Source organism: Hemicordylus capensis, chromosome 1 (assembly GCF_027244095.1).
Source record: "Hemicordylus capensis ecotype Gifberg chromosome 1, rHemCap1.1.pri, whole genome shotgun sequence".
Taxonomy (NCBI): Eukaryota; Metazoa; Chordata; class Lepidosauria; order Squamata; family Cordylidae; genus Hemicordylus; species Hemicordylus capensis.
In genome coordinates, this window is record NC_069657.1 from 190,125,411 (window position 1) to 190,143,082 (window position 17,672).

At 44.2% G+C, this 17,672-nt stretch overlaps 1 long non-coding RNA gene across 1 annotated transcript in view; it reads left to right on the plus strand.

Moving 5' to 3' along the window:
- The first annotated feature begins 2,267 nt into the window (after positions 1 to 2,267).
- LOC128339569 (uncharacterized) overlaps positions 2,268 to 17,672 on the plus strand; it is a 42,756-nt gene continuing 27,351 nt past the window's right edge. Inside the window, exon 1 of the long non-coding RNA XR_008313096.1 lies at positions 2,268 to 2,553. This is a non-coding gene — a long non-coding RNA (uncharacterized LOC128339569). The remainder of the gene's footprint in view (positions 2,554 to 17,672) is intronic.

The window sequence follows — 17,672 nt, forward strand, 5'->3', positions numbered from 1 at the left end:
CAGGCTTTTTAGTTTATAGTTTTAAAGCTTTGGTTTTAGAGTTTTTATTATATTTTAAATTGCATTAATTATGTTATAGTTTTAATGGTTTTATATTGTGAACTGCCCATGGATTTTTTTGGTATGGGACTGTATATAAATGTACAAAATAAAATAAAATAAAATAAAATAAAATAAAATAAAATAAAATAAAATAAAATAATAAGTTAAGGTGCCCATTCTGTGCTTTATTATAAGCTGTAAAGATTTTGTACAATCTGGTATATGATGATGGCTTTAGAAATGAGGCTCCATGCACCCACACTTTCCCTTGGTCTTTCAATTGGACATTGGGCTGGGGAGGGATGCATCCAAGCAGACATTTAACATGTGCAGCTTCTCTAATCACTTCCTAGAGATGCCTGTGATGAATTTCTGCCTGATGTATCTCTGATCAAGGCAAAGTGTGGGTGCATGGAGCCTCATTTCTAAAGCCATTGTCATATACCAGACTGTACAAAGTCTTTACAGCTTGTATGGCATGGAAGTTAAGATGGACACCTTAACTTCCAATTTCCATTCTTTTGAGAGCACAAGTGAAAATGGAAAGCATCGTAACTCTCATCTTAAGGTTTTTGGATTACTGAATTTCCAGTTGTTTAAAAAAAGGAAGATCTGATTAGACACTGTGGGGAAGAGCTTACCCATGCTGGTTAAGTGAAGTCTTCCCATTCTTAGGCAGTATTCCTCTTATGCAAAACCTCTGTGTGCAAAGGCAGTGTGCCACCATCTTATATGCCACCACAAGGCCCTGGTCAACTCTGCTCTGCCTTGCATTCCCTTGGACCTACAATTGCCACCTCATTGCTGCCATTCATGCCTTCACAAGTCCATTCGCCACCCTGCCCCCACTGCCTCATATAGCTTATGAGGACCCCTGTTACCTTGCCACCAGCCTGTGCTTCTTCTTCATAAGCATTTGCCTGAGCTTGAGTTCTCTTCCACAACCCATTGCCACCTCCTTGCATTCCCTCACAAGTTCATACCCCACTCCACCGCAGCCATGGAAATAGCGTTGGGAGGAAGTACACTCCCCAGGTATCCCCATGTGCTTTCCCAATGTCCCTGTGTGAATTCTCATCCCCATGGGGCTCTGCTTCCTGCAGAAGAGGCCCTCCCAATACTGGGAATGTAATGAACTGCACCAGAGATGGCCATGGTGGAAGCAGCACCAGACGGATACTACAGATTCATTGGGATTGCTGCACCCAATGAACAGCCCTAGTAGCCAATACCTGTTTTCTAGAGTTTAAGGGCCAATTTTTTAACTGCTGCATCTTGGTCACTTTTTGCACTAGATCTAAAGAGGTGGTGTCCCCTAGTTGATGTCTGCAAGCTTTCGGGCAGATAGGGCAGACAATTTAGATTTTATCACCAAGAGAATACTCAGGGCTAATAATTTTAAAATGCTGAAACAACTCCCCCATCTTAATTATATTATCACAACTGTGACATAAGGAAAGGCTATTTTGTAGGAGTTCTCTCCACTATAGAAGCTCCCTTTACAATTGGGAGGATAAATTTTCCTTTCTGTTGAACAACTGCTGATTTTGATCAGTATTCTTTAGAGGGTATTGTAGTATCTTAAGCCTTGTTTGACAGAAATTACTACCCATGCCTCCCCAGACTAATATCATCATAGGCCCCAATAACTGGGCTGGCCACATAACTGATCCTCAGACTCACAGAATACCAACCCCGAATTTAGTAGCATAGATCTCTTTTTCTTTTTTTGACAACACAGAGTTATTAAGGGATATTTTAAGTCTGCACACTTGGCAATACTCCACTCAGCCCAAACAGAGCAATCAGGATCCAAATGGTAAAGTTCTGTATTGACTGAAGTTCTATAAATTAACTAACAAATAATGGCCACATTCACACATTTCACAAAACTGGAGATGGAGGGACTTCTGGTTTTGAAAACTGTACGTCCAAATATGGGCAACTGTAGTTTCATCAAAAAAATCGACCCCTGGTTTCCCTTCCCGGGCTGTGATACCTCCAGTTTGTAGTGAGGTCTGCCGCCTGGATCTCCGGTTCTGCAGTGTAAGTATTACATCCAAATACTGGCACCGCAATCTCCATTTGCAACCAGAGTTGAGTGAGGAAGCTCCTCCCTCACTCCAGCTGCTATTGGCTGCCAGGCTGTCCTTCAGTCAAGAAGGAAGCCCAGGCAGCCAGTTGCCCCTCCTCTCTGCAGTCAGTGAGACTACAGAGAAGGAACTCTCTGTTATGTCCAAATTCGGATGGGAAGCAGGGGGAGTGGAACTGAAGGTCCATGTTTCATCAGAAGGCGGCCAATATAATCGTGTGAGCTCAGACCACAAGGTAGAAGATCTTCCTGATGTTGAACACCAAGATTTTTGAAAGACCTTCAACTAAGATAAAGTCACACTCCCCACCCCCCGGAAAATACACAATTAAATGAAACTAGTGGATTCAGTAATAGTGGCAGTGTGATTCTGCTCCTCATGATTATTCAGCAATGAATAAGGACACAACAAGCAGCAGGTAATTTGTGTTCACTTTAAATCTGTCCATTTTTTTCTTTTTGTTAAAACAGATACACACACCGATGATAATTAAATGCAACAGATGCTTCAGCCACCATGACCAAAACTAGAGATTCTCTCCTCAGAACTTTCCCATAAACCTCACAGTTCTCCTGCTTGATTTAATTTCCTTCAGGATGGCGTTACCAGCAAAATAAATAGTGGTAGGCCTTACGCCACTCTGACTGAAATAGTAGGTCTTAACCCTTTGAATTGCTCCTTTTTACCATCTATGAATCCTATACAGGGATTCATACTTTGCTTTATGAGCCCCCTAGAGAACGAAAAACCCCAGTCACTGCAACCCCAACTCCTTTAAGGGATGGGGACCTATAGAAGCCCTCCTCTCTTCTCCTTTTTCTCCTCCCTCCATTCAGGACACACACAGAGGCCTTGAGCTGCAGCAGCCACCCTCCCGGCACCTTTCCAGGGCCTGTTCTCTGGCTACAGCTGAGCTCTGATATCCGCTCTGCTGGCTTTGGCGCTTCTTCCTCTGCCATGTTTGAATGATGCTTATTAGTATCTGTCTCTTTTCCTTCTGTCTAGAAAGTAGCATATTTATTTTAAAAATTGTGGACAAGCGATGTAGCCTCAGAGCATAGACAGAGTAGCTTTTAGAGAGGAGAGCCGGTCTTGTGGTCGCAAGCATGACTTGTCCCCCTAGCGAAGCAGGGTCTGCCCTGCTTGCATTTGAATGGGAGACCACATGTGAGCACTGTAAGATATTCCCCTCAGGGGATGGAGCCGCTCTGGGAAGAGCAGAAGGTTCCAAGTTCCCTCCCTGGCTCCTCCTCCAAGATAGGGCTGAGAGAGATTCCTGCCTGCAACCTTGGAGAAGCCACTGCCAGTCTGTGTAGACAATACTGAGCTAGATGGACCAATGGTCTGACTCAGTATGCGGCAGCTTCATATGTTCCTATGTTCTTCCCTTTACGCCTCAAGCCTCCACTTAATGGCTAGTGGCTGATAGGATAATAGCTTACTCAAAGTAGTCTCATTGAAATTGAAAGGACACTAGGCATTCCTTAACATGTTATTTTAATTTCAGTAGGATTACTTTGAGGAATGTCCCTCTTTATGCCAGTTGCTATATCTTTATTGATGTATTCTTTCCAAAGTAGGAAAGGGTGGACTGGCATTGTTGTTTTAAAAGTATTAACAGATCATATGCCCTGTGCAATGCTTTGGCTAATGTCAGATTCTTTGAGAACAATCTGTGTGCTGGGGGAGGGGGCGGGGTTACCTCACAGGATTTTTAGTGTTTTCAATTCACATTTTTAAAAGGACCTTTCCATTATTCTCCCCTCCCCCAAGACCATTTTCCAGGTACTGTTTAATTTCTCCCTCATTATATGGAAGCAAGTCTCACTGACTTTAATGGAGGAATTTACTTCCTTCTAGGTGTGCACATCGAATTGCAGGTTCAGTTATCAAAATGCTGAGAAATGCTGGAAAAGGCAGGTGTACTCCAGCCCAGCACCCGCTTTCTCACAGTGCTCAGCTACATGCTTCCAGAAAGCTACAAAGAATTGCAGCAAGGAAATCCCAGAAACCATCCCCACCCAGTGCCAACAAACTATTATTATAGTTTAGACTGCCCTTGAACATGGAGCTTCTACATGGAAGCCAAATTGCCTGTGAATATGGAGGCTTCGTTTCTTAAATATGGCAAAGTGAAGCTTCCATATTCACTTACAGTTTGATTCTGATGTAGAACCTCCATGTTCAAGAGCAGTCCACACCAAAATGATGGTTTCTTGCTGCTGGGTGGGAATGGTTTTTCGGATTTCCTTGAAGTTGCTTCTTCCAAATTCCCTAGCATGGGGTCCTTGGTCCCAATAGTATACATGTCTACTCAGGAGTAAGCCCCAGAGAAATGAATGAGGTTCCCTCCTTCAGAAGGGTTCCCCCTTCTATGATTTGCTGAGGGGTTGGGAGAAAGGGGGGGAAAGAAAACCCACATTCTTGCCTAGGATCTCTGCAGGTCCTGATTCCTATGCGTGTTCACTCAGAAGTAAGCTCCAGTGAAATTGATGGACTTACTTTCTAGTAATTCCTATTTTTGTTGCGGGGTTTTGCTTCCCCCTTTTGGTGCGAATGAGAGAAAAGGAGCAGAGAGAGAAAATAAATGCTCATGAAAGGAAAGGGAGGTGGAGGAATGGTTGTTTAACTATACAAGTGCCTGAGTGCTCATAGATTGTCCTTATCAGGCACCTATGTTCAGAACCAGGAAGTCACTAGGGATGTACACGAGCCAGTTTGGCGCCACCTCTAGGAAGCACCGATCTGGCTTGGGTGCCAGTGTTTGTCCTGGCTCAACGAGGTGAGGAATGGTTCCCTTAGGGGGCCAGTCAGGAGCTCCTGGATATTGCTGACCACACAAATGGCTGGTATGTGTGCATGTTCGCCATGTGAATGCTGGTGCCGCACAGAGGCTGCAGGGAACAGCTCTGCAACCATGCACAGCTGGTTGCGGACCAGGTGCCATGCCCAGAAAAGCAGCAGGGAGGAGAGGAGCAGGTCAGGAGTTCATTACTGGCTCCTTAAGGGAACCGCTCCCCGCCCCACTGGCCCCCCCGTGCACGAGCTGTTTGTGCACATCTCTAGAAGTCACTCTCTAAAAATTGCCAGGACTTGCCCCGCTCAACTTTGGCTTCAGAATTCTCAGTGGGCAGACTCAGTTATGCTCTTAGCTAACTTCCCTAGTTATTTTCCCTGTTATTATGGGGATTTCAACAACAATTACTCAAAAATCACAAGACATGTTCTTCAAACCAGCAAAAAGGCACTAGTCTAGTATGAACCTGAATTTTGGGGGAATGCTAAAAAGCATTTAGAAATTAAAAATATACATTATATGTGGTGAAAAAACAATACCAGGACTTTGAACTCTCTTTTTAGGAGTTAAAAATGTCAACTGATGTATCACAGCCAGTTTGCAACGGATATGCACCAAATTTGGAGAGGTGGTGTCTCTTGTCCCCTAGTTGATGTGTGCACAGTTCCATGGAGATTGAGTGGATACATTTTATGTTATAAGCTATAGAATGTTCAGCGCTTATAATGGTGGAATGTTGAAAACACTCATCTTAACTATACTTTGACAACTGTGCAGTATAATTCAGCTGGGTCTAGGCCCAAAACCAGGCTACAGTTTTACCTTCTTCCACTTGCAAGAATGAAGAGTCCATGAGCTAGTTTTCATGGCTCATGCAAATACATATTTCTGATTTTGGCTGCTATCGTATTTCCTTGCAGTTGCAAGGGTAAATTTCCTTTTGAATCTGGCGGAAGTGAATTCTTTGATGATGAGCTCTTTGAAAGGCTGCTGATACACACAAAGGCTCATGATAAACACTTCTTTTGTTCTGGTGTGGTATCTAACAGCTTTTTTTTTTTTTAAAGGACCATTAATTATAAATTCAATAGAACCAATTCCATATTTATCCTATTTTTGTACATCACTCCAAAATGATTGTCCCATCTCTCTTATTTTATAAAAATGCTATTTTGGGATCCCAAACTAGCACTATCTATTATTTAAGTAATAATGCAAGAGAAACAGAAATAACCATGACTTATACTGTAGGCATATTTACACTCTGTAGTTGATTCTCCTGTAGCCACAGATACTGCTGAATGGAGAACTGCAGGTCAAAGAGGGGAGACATACTTGAATCCCAAGTCTTTTGTGTCACATTAATCTACACATTTCTAGCCCTTATAATTGTAGCAGGAAAGATGGGGGGAAAGTTTTCAAATGAGGGGAAAGATGTTTTTTATAATGTTCAAAAGCCAGTGGGAACACAAACCAGGGCTTCTTTGAGCTTCTAGACCTCACTATTTACATTCCCAACTATTCCACTCTTTAAAATAAATTTCTTCTTGATAGGATTGTTCTGACCCTTTTCCCAAATCATGGCAGTAATGGCATTTATAGAAGTGGCTGAACAGTACACACACACACACACACACACACACACCCCTTCATGCTCACACACTTACAGAAATTCAATTTTGCTTTAATTTCATTTTGTGAAAACTTAATTTGATAGTGCAATGTGGAATCCTAGTGCAGATGGCAAGTGTTAGGCAGATCTTATTACATGCATGCACCAAGTGAATTGTGTCTGCCTTTCTCAGTTATAATTGGCCTGCCTTGTCTTCAAGTAAAAACATTACAGCATAGCTCTGGATGGTTACTGACATAGAGCAATAGCTGACCTGCAAATTCTTGGTTTGGTTTCTGTCTAAATAAAATAAAATTTAAGAAGCCACAGATAATGCCAACTATTTGTGGAGGAATGAGGTTCCCAAGTGTTTAGAGCTGGTGCCCTTCCTCAGGGGAGGTGCCTATAAAATAATACAACACATGATCAGTAAAATTATCATGTTATAAAAACAAGGTTTATAAACAATTGCTACAATGTAAATATCAAGACATCATTAAAAACATTAGCTCAAAGGACAAAGCATATTGGAAGGCAGAAAGAATATAAGAATATAAGAACAGCACTGCTGCATCAGGCCCAAGGCCTATCTAGTACAGGATCTTGTTTCACACAATAGCCCACCAGATGCCTCTGAGACGTCCACAGGCAGGAGTTGAGGGCATGCCCTTTCTCCTGCTGTTACTCCCGTGCAACTGGTATTCAGAGGCAACTTGCCTCTGAGGCTGGAGGTGTTCTATAGCCACCAGACTAATAGCCACTGATATGAATACAAATACGAATATGAATACAACAAATTTTATATACCGCTTTTCAACAAAAGTCCCCAAAGTTGTTTACATATATACAAATAAATAAAAAAGTGGATCCCTGTCCCCAAAGCGCTCACAATCTAAAAAAGAAATGCAAGATAGACACCAGAAACAGTCACTCAAGGGATGCTGTGCTGGGGATTGATAGACCTCTCCTCCATGAATTTGTCTAAGCCCCTTTTAAAGCCATCCAAACTAATGGCTAAGGGTGTGCACAAACCAGTCCTGGTGGTTCCATTTGAGTTTGAGCCAAATTCGAAGTGGACTGCCAGACTGCGAGACAGTTTGAGTTGAACCGGCCCCCAGTTCGGTCCGAGTGTTGAATTGGGCCAAACCAGTTCAGAATCAGTTTGGCGGTTCAAGGGGGCATGCCTTCCAGTGAGAATTCTCCTTTACAAGCAAGGGGGGAATCCTGCCTACCTAATAGGGGTGGGCAAAAGGAGACCTGTAGTGTGAGGAGGGTGGCAGTGTGGCTCCTCCTCTACAGACTGAGCCCAGTATTCCAGTGTGGCCCAGTCCAGCCTTCACACATGTGCAGAGGCCACTTGCATGACAATGCAAATTTGCTGGATCGCCTGTCCCATTCTGGAGAGGAGCCACACCACCACCGCCCTCCTTAGAATACAGGAGCCCTCTTGCCTGACACTGTTAGGATTTTTTTTTTTTTTTAGGTAGGCAGGGTCCCCCCCCACCATGCTTGTAAAGGGGAATCCTCAGTGGATTACCCTTTACAGGCATGCTCCTGAACCACTGAACTGGTTCTTAACCAGTTCGTTAGAACCAAGGCCAGTTCAGCACAAACTTTTACTGGAACCCTCTTTGGGGGGATCTGATTTGGTTCGAGTCCGAACTGGTTGAACCAGGCTGATTCTATTCGAACTGGGTTCCAATAGAACTGGTTCTGCATACCCCTACTAGTGACCATTACCACATCCTGTGGCTGAGAATTCAATAGATTAATTATGCACTGTGTGAAAAAGTCTTCTTTTTGTTCCTAAAGTTCCTGGCCCAGTTTCATGGAATGGCCGCTTGATCTAGTTTTGTGAGATAGGGAGAAACATTTCTCTTTGTCCACTCTCTCTACTCGCATAATTTTATATACCTCTATCATATCTCCCCATAGTCACCTCTTTTCCAAACTAAAAAGCCCCAGATATTGTAGCCTTGCCTTATAAGGAAGGTGTTCCAGGCCTCTGATCATCTTGGTTGAGCTCTTCTGCACTTTCCCCAACTTTTCTCAAGATATGGTGATCATAATTGTGCACCGTACTCCAAATAGGGGTGTCCACGGAACTAGCTGGTCTGGTTCATTTCGAGTCCAAACCAGTCCCAAACCAGACCAGTTTGGTCTGACACCCTCTTGAACCCCGTCCCCGCCCAGTCTGGTCCGAGGGGGTTAGTGGTTTTTTAAAACTTACCTCCTCTGGGGGAGTTGCTCAAGGCAGCGGGGGGGGTCCCCAGAGATTTCCCCTCCCCCGCTGGCCTACCTTACTGCCCAAACTGGCTCATTTGTCCAGCACTTCAGCCCATTTGGCCCTTTCCCCTCCGGCGCGGCAGCCATTTTGAAGGCCACCACACCTGCGCAATTGGCCTCTGCATGGCCTGGTAAGTTTTTGTTTTTGTTTTTTTAAATTGCGAACCCCCCCAAAAGGCTGGGGTGGGTGGGTGAGTGGGTTCGGCCCAGGGTTGGACCAAACGGGGTGGTTCGGTTCGACCCCGAACAGTCAAATCAAACATGTTCAACGTTGAACACGTTTGAAGTCAAAACTGTTTGCACATCTCTAACTCCAAATGCAGCTGCACCATAGATTTTTATAAGGGCATTATAATAATAACATTTTTAAAAAATCCCTTTCCTAATGATCCCTAGCATGGCACTTGCCTTTTTCACAGCTACCATGCATTGAGTCGACACTTTCAATGAGCTGTCCACCATGACACCAAGTTCTCTCTCCTGGATAGTCACTGACAGCTCAGACCCCATCAGTATATATGTGAAATTGGGCTTTTTTTGCCCCAATATGCATCCCTTTACACTTGCTTACATTGAACCACATTTGCCATTTGTTGCCCATTAACTCTGTTTGGAGCGATCCTTTTGGGGCTACTCACAATCTGCTTTGGATTTCTCTACCCTAAATAGTTTAGTGTCATCTGCAAATCTGGCCACTTCGCTGCTTACCCCAACTTTGAGATCATTTACGAACAAGTTAAAGAGCACTGTCCTAGTACAGATCCCTGGGGGACCCCACTTCATACATGGTGAAAACTGTCCATTTATTCCTACCCTCTTCTGCCTGTCCTTCAAACAAATGTAAACCCCTCCTTCCAGCACCAACATCTCAACCATGCATTGAGACCCCTTAGCTCCACGTGTCTTGCTGGCCCTACATGTGGAAGAGGAAGCATTTCAGAGATTGCTACCCTGGGAGCCCTGGACTTCAATATGGGCTTCCAGGACCTCCTGACTGCATTTCCCAACATCGTTTGTGCCTATGTACCTATGTACACCAGCTGACATAGGCTCGGGCCATGCAGAGGCCAGGTGCGCAGGCTGCATAAAGGTTGCTGGGCTGCCGGGTGAAGGCCGAAAACCAGCTGAAGAGTGGCCGAACCGGCCGAGGGGGTGATTACGGTGGCCGGTGGGGGGAAGGGGGAACCTCTGCGGCCGCTCCCAGGAAAGGTTAAAAAATATTTATTTATTTATTACTATCTCAGCTCGTGAATCTCCCCTGGACCAGGGTGGGTGGGTGGGTTTCAAGGGGGTGCCGGACCAAACTGGCCCAGTTGGGTTTGAGGCCAGGGAAAATCAGGAATTTTCAGTCACTTCGCTCCAGAATGCATGGAGTTTCCTCCAAACCACAATACTAGAAGCCAAGTTAGATTGTATACCCAAAAGGAGCAAAGGTACCACTAAGTCCAGGAGGATGCCAGCATGGTTAACAGATACTGTCAAGGAAGCCATAAAAGGGAAGAAGACTTCCTTCTGAAATTGGAAGGCCTGTCCAAACAGAAAGGAACACAAACTCTGGTAGAAGAAATGCAAGGTGACAATAAGGGAGGCAAAAAGAGAGTTTGAGGAACATTTAGCTAAAAGTATCAAGAGGAATAACAAAAACTTCTTTAAATAAATCAGAAGCAGGAAACCTGCCAGGGAGGTGGTTGGACCATTAGACAATGAAGGAGTGAAAGGGATTATTAAGGAGGATATGGAGGTTGCAGAGAAGCTAAATGAGTTCTTTGCATCCATCTTCACGGCAGAGGATAGCGAGCATATACCTGTTCCTGAACCAGGCTTTTCGAGGATGGAGGCTAAAGGAATTGAGTCAGATAGAAGTGACAAGATATGATGTTCTAAACTGTCTGGAAAAATGAAAAACCAACAAATTTCCAGGGCCAGATGGCATCAATCCAAGAGTCTTCAAAGAACTCAGATGTGAAATCTCCGACCTCCTTGCTAAAATATATAACTTATCCCAACAATCAGGCTCTGTACCAAAGGACTGGAAAGCAGCAAATGTAACACCAATTTTCAAAAAGGGATCCAGGTATGGTCCGGGAAATTACAGGCCGGTTAGCTTAACGTCCGTTCCAGGCAAATTGATGGAAAGCATCCTCAAGGATAAATTTGTAAAGCACATAGATAGAAGAACAGGCTCTGCTGGGAGTGAGCCAGCATGGCTTCTGCAAAGAGAAATCTTGCCTCACCAACCTTTTGGAGTACTTTGAAAGTGTCAACAAGTGTGTGGATAAGGGTGATCCAGTTGACATCGTATACCTGGACTTCCAAAAAGCTTTCGATAAAGGTCCTCATCGAAGACTCCTGAGGAAACTTAGCAGTCATGGGATAAGGGGAGAAGTACATGTGTGGATTGCTAACTGGTTGAAGGAGAGGAAACAGAGGGTAGGGATAAATGGAAAGTTTTCACAATGGAGGGAAGTAAGAAGTGTGATCCCCCAGGGATCTGTACTGGGAATGGTGCTTTTTAATTTATTCATAAATGATCTAGAAGTAGGGGTAAGCAGCGAGGTGACCACATTTGCAGATGATACCAAACTCTTTCGAGTTGTGAAATCCAACATAGATTGTGAGGAGCTCCAAAAGGATCTCTCCAAACTGGGTGAGTGGGTGACAAAGTGGCAAATGTGGTTCAGTTTTGGCAAGTGTAAAATGATGCACGTTGGGACGAAAACCCCCAACCAAGTATACGCTGATGGGATCTGAACTGTCAGTGACTGACCAGGAAAAGGATCTTGGGGTCACGGTTGACAGCTTGTTGAAAGTTCCACTCAATGTGCGGCAGCTGTGAAAAAGGCCAGTTCCATGCTAGGGATCATTAGGAAGGGGATTGAAAATAAAACTGCTAATATTATAATGCCCTTATACAAAACTATGGTGTGGCCACACCTGGAGTACTGCGTACAATTCTGGTCACCACATCTTAAAAAGGACATTTTAGAACTGGAAAAGGTGCAGAAGAGGGCAACCAAGATGATCAAGGGGCTAGAGCACCTTTCTTATGAGGCAAGACTACAACACCTGGGGCTTTTTAGTTTAGAAAAAAGTTGACTGTGGGGAGACATGATAGAGGTCTATAAAATCATGCATGGTGTGGAGAAAGTGGATAGAGAGAAATTCTTCTCCCTCTCCCATAACACTAGAACCAGGGGTCATCCCATGAAATTGATTGCCCGGAAGTCTAGGACCAACGAACAGAAGTACTTTTTCACACAATGCATAATCAACTTGTGTAATTCTCTGCCACGAGATGTGGTGAGAGCCAACAACCTGGATGGCTTTAAGAGGGGTTTGGATAACTTCATGGAGGAGAGGTTTATCAATGGCTACTAGTCAGGAGGGCTAAAGGCCACCTCCTCCAGCCTCAAAGGAAGGATGCCTCTGAGTACCAGTTGCAGGGGAGTAACAGCAGGAGAGAGGGCATGCGCTCAACTCCTGCCTGTGCCTTCGAGTGGCATTTGGTGGGCCACTGGGTGAAACAGGATGTTGGACTAGATAGGCCTTGGGCCTGATCCAGCAGGGCTGTTCTTATGTGGCTGGTGTGGCCTCGAACTGAACCGGGCCAGGTGGTTCCATGTACATCCCTAGCTGGGTGTAAAGGTTCCTGAGGTTCATGCCCCAAGTGCATGGATCCAAAAGCTCCCTCTTTCCAGAAAATGCCTTTCTGGCTTGTAATGCCATTGCATATCCACTGCTGGTCCTGTGTGATTGCACCTTATCAATGATCTACTAGAAGCTCTCGTTCCCAGCACGGCACAGAGCCACTTGGAACTTCATCTTCCCTCCCCACAAAAAATAAAAATAATAAAATAATTAAAGAAGAAATGGGAATGAGGGAGTTTTGGATCGGAATGGAAAACAGCAAGCACATTTCATGTTCTCAAGAAACAATTAAGAGAATACATAGGAACATAGGAAGCTGCCAGATACTGAGTCAGACCATTGGTCTATCTAGTTCAGTATTGTCTGCACAGACTGGCAGCGGCTTCTCCAAGGTTCTCCATAGATTCAAACAAGAAAAAAATCTACTCACACAAAAAGCTGGTTGGTCAGTGATTTGGTCATATAGTTCACAGAAATCCTCAAGAGGTTCGTCAAGAAGAAAGAGTTAGCATTAATGAACTTCTACGCATGTGCTTATGAAGCAGTCTGGCCAGCCTGAATTCTGACTATACATACACGGAATCTCATTTCCACATTCCTAGCTGGAAAAGAACTTCTCAGGGAAATGACCCTCAATTCACAGCACATCTGAGTGTTACAAGCTGAACAAATTCATATTCTGGACCATGTCATTACCAACTCGCCACGCACTGATGAAGCTCTATTCTGGGCACCACAATATTTAATCTAAGGGAAGGACAACACCAAGATTTCCCAGTTAATCTGGAAGTATAGACGGATGGAAGGTGCTCCACAGCTGTGTAGGATGTGACTTTTGCTGCCCAGCGTATGAGAAAAGGTCATTTGGAGGTGAGGGGGAGGGAAAAGAATAAAAGGAAATAAAATCCAGAGGACCTTGTTTTGCCAAACAATTTCTGTACATATCAGAAGTAAGAAAGATTCTCAGCAGAGGCAAATCACCTGCTTAGCAGCAGTGGCAGCACACCATTGTTTTAGCCCCAATATCAGCATTAGGTGCGGCTCTTATTTTTAGAGGGCATCATGTTCTGTGCCACTCGGAATTCCATGTAAACACTTCGTTACTTAACATCCCAGCACAATTATGGCATTGCCTTTGCTTTCTTAACTACCCTCATTATAAGATCAAGAAATGGAAAACTTGCAGAGTAATTAATCTTTGAACTACTTAGTAACTTCAAATATAATTACGGGACCAAGTAATCTGCGAGGATGTAATTACTCTGAGGCTGTGTGTGTTTATCAGGAATGATCCGTAAAAGCCCACGGCAGCTGTTGAAGGTCATGGCACATGGCTCGGCCACCAGCCAAAGGATTTGTCTGAAATTTGGCCAGCTTTCTCTTTTTGCCTGTGATAATGTGAGCCACATGCTCCAGTAAGTTATAATGGGGATTTCTTCCTTTTCCTTTGACCCTTTGCTGCAAAAACCAGGGGGTTAAAATATGTCATTCCCTGGACTAGTTTTTATTAAATTAAAAATTAATCCAGCTTGAGGCTGGATTATATATTACAGATGCCTCTCGTTTGCAGGTGCATCTATCTTGCAGATCATATCTGGCCTACCATTTTTATCATGCCTTCTGCAATACTACCTGTTATGGAATGACAGTAAATGAAGATCGTCACATTATTTCCTCTGCAAGTTGAGCAAATGAGATTCCTCTCGACTCATCTGTATGTAGACTCCAGTGATTTCCTCTGAATACTACAGAATATTGTATTGTATGCTAATTCAAGTCTTCTTAGCTTAACTATGCCCTCTATAAAATGTGCCAGAAAATGTCATTTGCAGTGGAAAGCATTTCTGTGCTTAACTGCTTTATTGCTGCTGGTCAAGGTCTCGCTAAGCCTCGTTAACTAGACAAAGATGCACCTTTCAAAGTGGTGAGTCTCTTATATTTAGCAGGGGGAGAGCACCTGACCATCCTCAACCCCAACCCAGCATTCCTTTAGTGGTTGTGGCTGGTACCTAACTTGTACGTTTCTTTCTAGGTTGTGAGCCCTTTGTAAACCTTTGTTTTATAACTGCTTCCCTCATGAACACAAAGCAATCTTATGTAGATTAAACTAAGATTTTATTCAGAAAACAACTCCATTTTCTCCTTCTCCTTCCCCTTCCCGACTCTACCCCCCACACTTTCTACAGGATCCCCACTAGGACAAACTTTAGATTAACAAAACATAAGAGTTTGCTAGACAGAGTACAACACTTTTTAAATAACCTTTTCACTGGAACATGATATATAAATAATAGTGGTAAGTAAATAATAGTAGTAAGTAAATGTACACCGCCCAGAGCCTTTGGATGGGGTGGTTTATAAATGTAAATAAATAAATAAATAAACAGGTCAGCAGAAGGGTTTTTGAGAGACATTTCCAATAAATTGATTTGGATGTACAAAATAACGTACAAAATAATGTTCTACCAATCCCTTTGAAGTGGTTGATTTTGTGTGTGCATTTATTACTAGGTATGGATTAATCAGTTACATCATTCAGATAACAATCAGGTTTGATTCTATCCTTATGCACAAGAACGTAATCCACTCTGTATAGCAACCTGTCTGTTAATAGTTGGCTGTGCAGTGAAAAATACGGCCATTTAGTAGCACTTTCATGTGAGAAACGATGCTGTTCTGCACAATAGCTCCCACCTCCCCCCCCCCAGTTTTGGTGTAGCTGAGCAGTGGATCGGGACTTCCCTGCTTTGAATCTCACGGCGTGAACTTGCAGGGAGGTTGTAGGCAAGCCACTCCCTCTCAGCTCACCAGCTGCAATATGGAGATAATAATACCTACTTAACTTACAGGGTTGTGGTAAGCATTACATCAGGGGAACACATCTGGGGGACTTTGCACCAGGGATGGAGCTGTAATTGTACTCACGGGTTCCAAGACCAAGAATGAAAGTCAGTGTTGAGAGATGAGCAACAATCAGCACAGCTATATCTGAGACATATAACTGCAGGATGGTGCATGACCTTAGGGTAGCAAGGACACATTCTCCAGGGAGGTTGGCAAGTGCCTGCCTCACAGAGTGCGCAGCTTCACCATGGGATACTTCAGGAGAGTCCCACAAGCCAAGAGTGAACATTGTAAGAACTTTTTATTTGGGCCAGCTTTTGGTGGCTGGAATTAAGCCAACAGTTGGGAGGGAAGGTTAGTTGCTAGAGTGTCTCTCTCTCTCTCTCTCTCTCTCTCTCTCACACACACACACACTCACACCCCCGACTGTATTTCGGTCCACCTTGAGCTACTGGAAGAGCAAGAGAAAGAACTATTTCCGTCTCTGTCTATGATGAGGAAGGGAGTCCAAGTCTCCTCCACTATGCCTGCCCTGCCCTGCAATCAGTGACACCATAATACAGGAGGAAAGATATGGACAATCCTAAATGAAAACATTTAGGATTGTATTCTGGCAATTCTAGTGTCTCAGTCTGCTCTCCTGTCCACTATCTGATATGTAAATGCCAATGTTTTAAGAAAACAATCCATGAAGAGCAATTGTTGGGGAAACTCATCTTTTTAATATTTTAATCTACCAAAGGTTGCACTCAGAAATATATAGTGCTAATTACCTCTGTGTTTCAAAAACTTTGCAAGGGTCCATAAACAGATAATTAATAAGTAGTATAAAAATGCTTGCAAACAGTGTTTTCCAATAATGATTTTTCAATAGGCAAGAACATAGCTGGAAGTCCACTCACAGCTTCTGGAGTAAACGAGTTGGCTGTTGTTGACATGTTGCAGGAGACTTTTCCTGGGCTACAAACCAAGGGAACAGATTGTAGGCCAACACATCTGGACACGTTCCCTCACCTCATTTCAGTCAATCAATATTAGAATCTGAGGAGTGTGGCGCAGTGACAACATGTGTAGAAAATGGTTGTTGATATTTTTAGCAGACAACTAAGAAAAAAAGACCGGCTGAAGACAGATGCTCCTTAGCAATGTAGGCTGATTAAATAATGGTAAATATTAGCAAAATGTTCCATGACTGAATGTTCCATCCACTCCCCTTGGTTTGTCTTGCAGAGCAGGATACTACCCCCATCATGAATGAATAAATGGAGAATATCCATTCTGTAAAGATAGAGGCAAAATGGTTTCCCAAGCAGCAAAGAAAGGAAGGTTTGGGCGGCTTCACGTGTCCCAGGAAACCACCAGTTCAACCAAGCTGCTGGTTCCCTGAGTGTGCATGGAAGCCCTGCTTTCAGTATTGGGAAGGGCATGCCAAGATTGAGCATGTTGTAAGAATCAAACAGTTTCGGCACATTCTACCCTATTTGACGTTTGTCCCTCACTTGAAATCAGGGTAATGGATGTTGGGTTTCAAACCATGAGTAGAAAAAAATGGAGACTGCTGGGTTTACACATCACACCCAATCTTGGCATGTCCTTCCTGACATCAGAAGTAGAGCTTGGGCACATGCTCAGGGACCTGAAAGCTCTGTGAAACTGGGAAGCCACCACAATGTGTGATGCCTCCTTTTGAGGCTTTTCACACAATTGGTGTGTAGATCCGGGAGGGGTTTGGTGGGGAGAGTGAGTCAAGATTGCTCTCCCCACACACGAGCGGCTAGCCTGCCCTGGGCAGCCAGATTGGCTGCCCCCACGATTACCGGCTCCATCACAGAGCCGGTAGGGTTGGCAGGGATCAGGGGCCACCCAGCCTCCGGAAGTCCCAGGATGCCCCACGCAAGTGCACGGGGCATTCTGGGGAGACCCCAGACACCGGAAGGCTTGTTGCCTCCCAGCGTCAGGGGTCTCCTCGTGAGTTGTCGTGGTGCAGAGGCGCGCCACAACAAATCATGATTAAAAAAACGGGGTTAGCTGAGCACTCACTCCGCTGACCTTGTTTAAGGGGAGGGCTACTTTGGCAGGCTAGCCACCCTTGAATCACCAGACTCGCCCACGAGCCTGGTGGTTCTCACGATGGGGGGAAACCAGGCTGGCCTCCCTTAGCCTGGTTTCCCCCCATTGTGAGAATGGCCTCTTTGTTGGGTGAATGAACCAAAGGTACCTGATCAATGGAAGGGGGTGAGAAAAGAAGTACTGTAGGAGATCAGGTGAAAGAAGGAAAGAAAGGAAAGAGGCTGGAAGCAGAAGATGTGGAGGAGAAAAAAATTTTTAAAGGAAAAATTAAGATAGATGG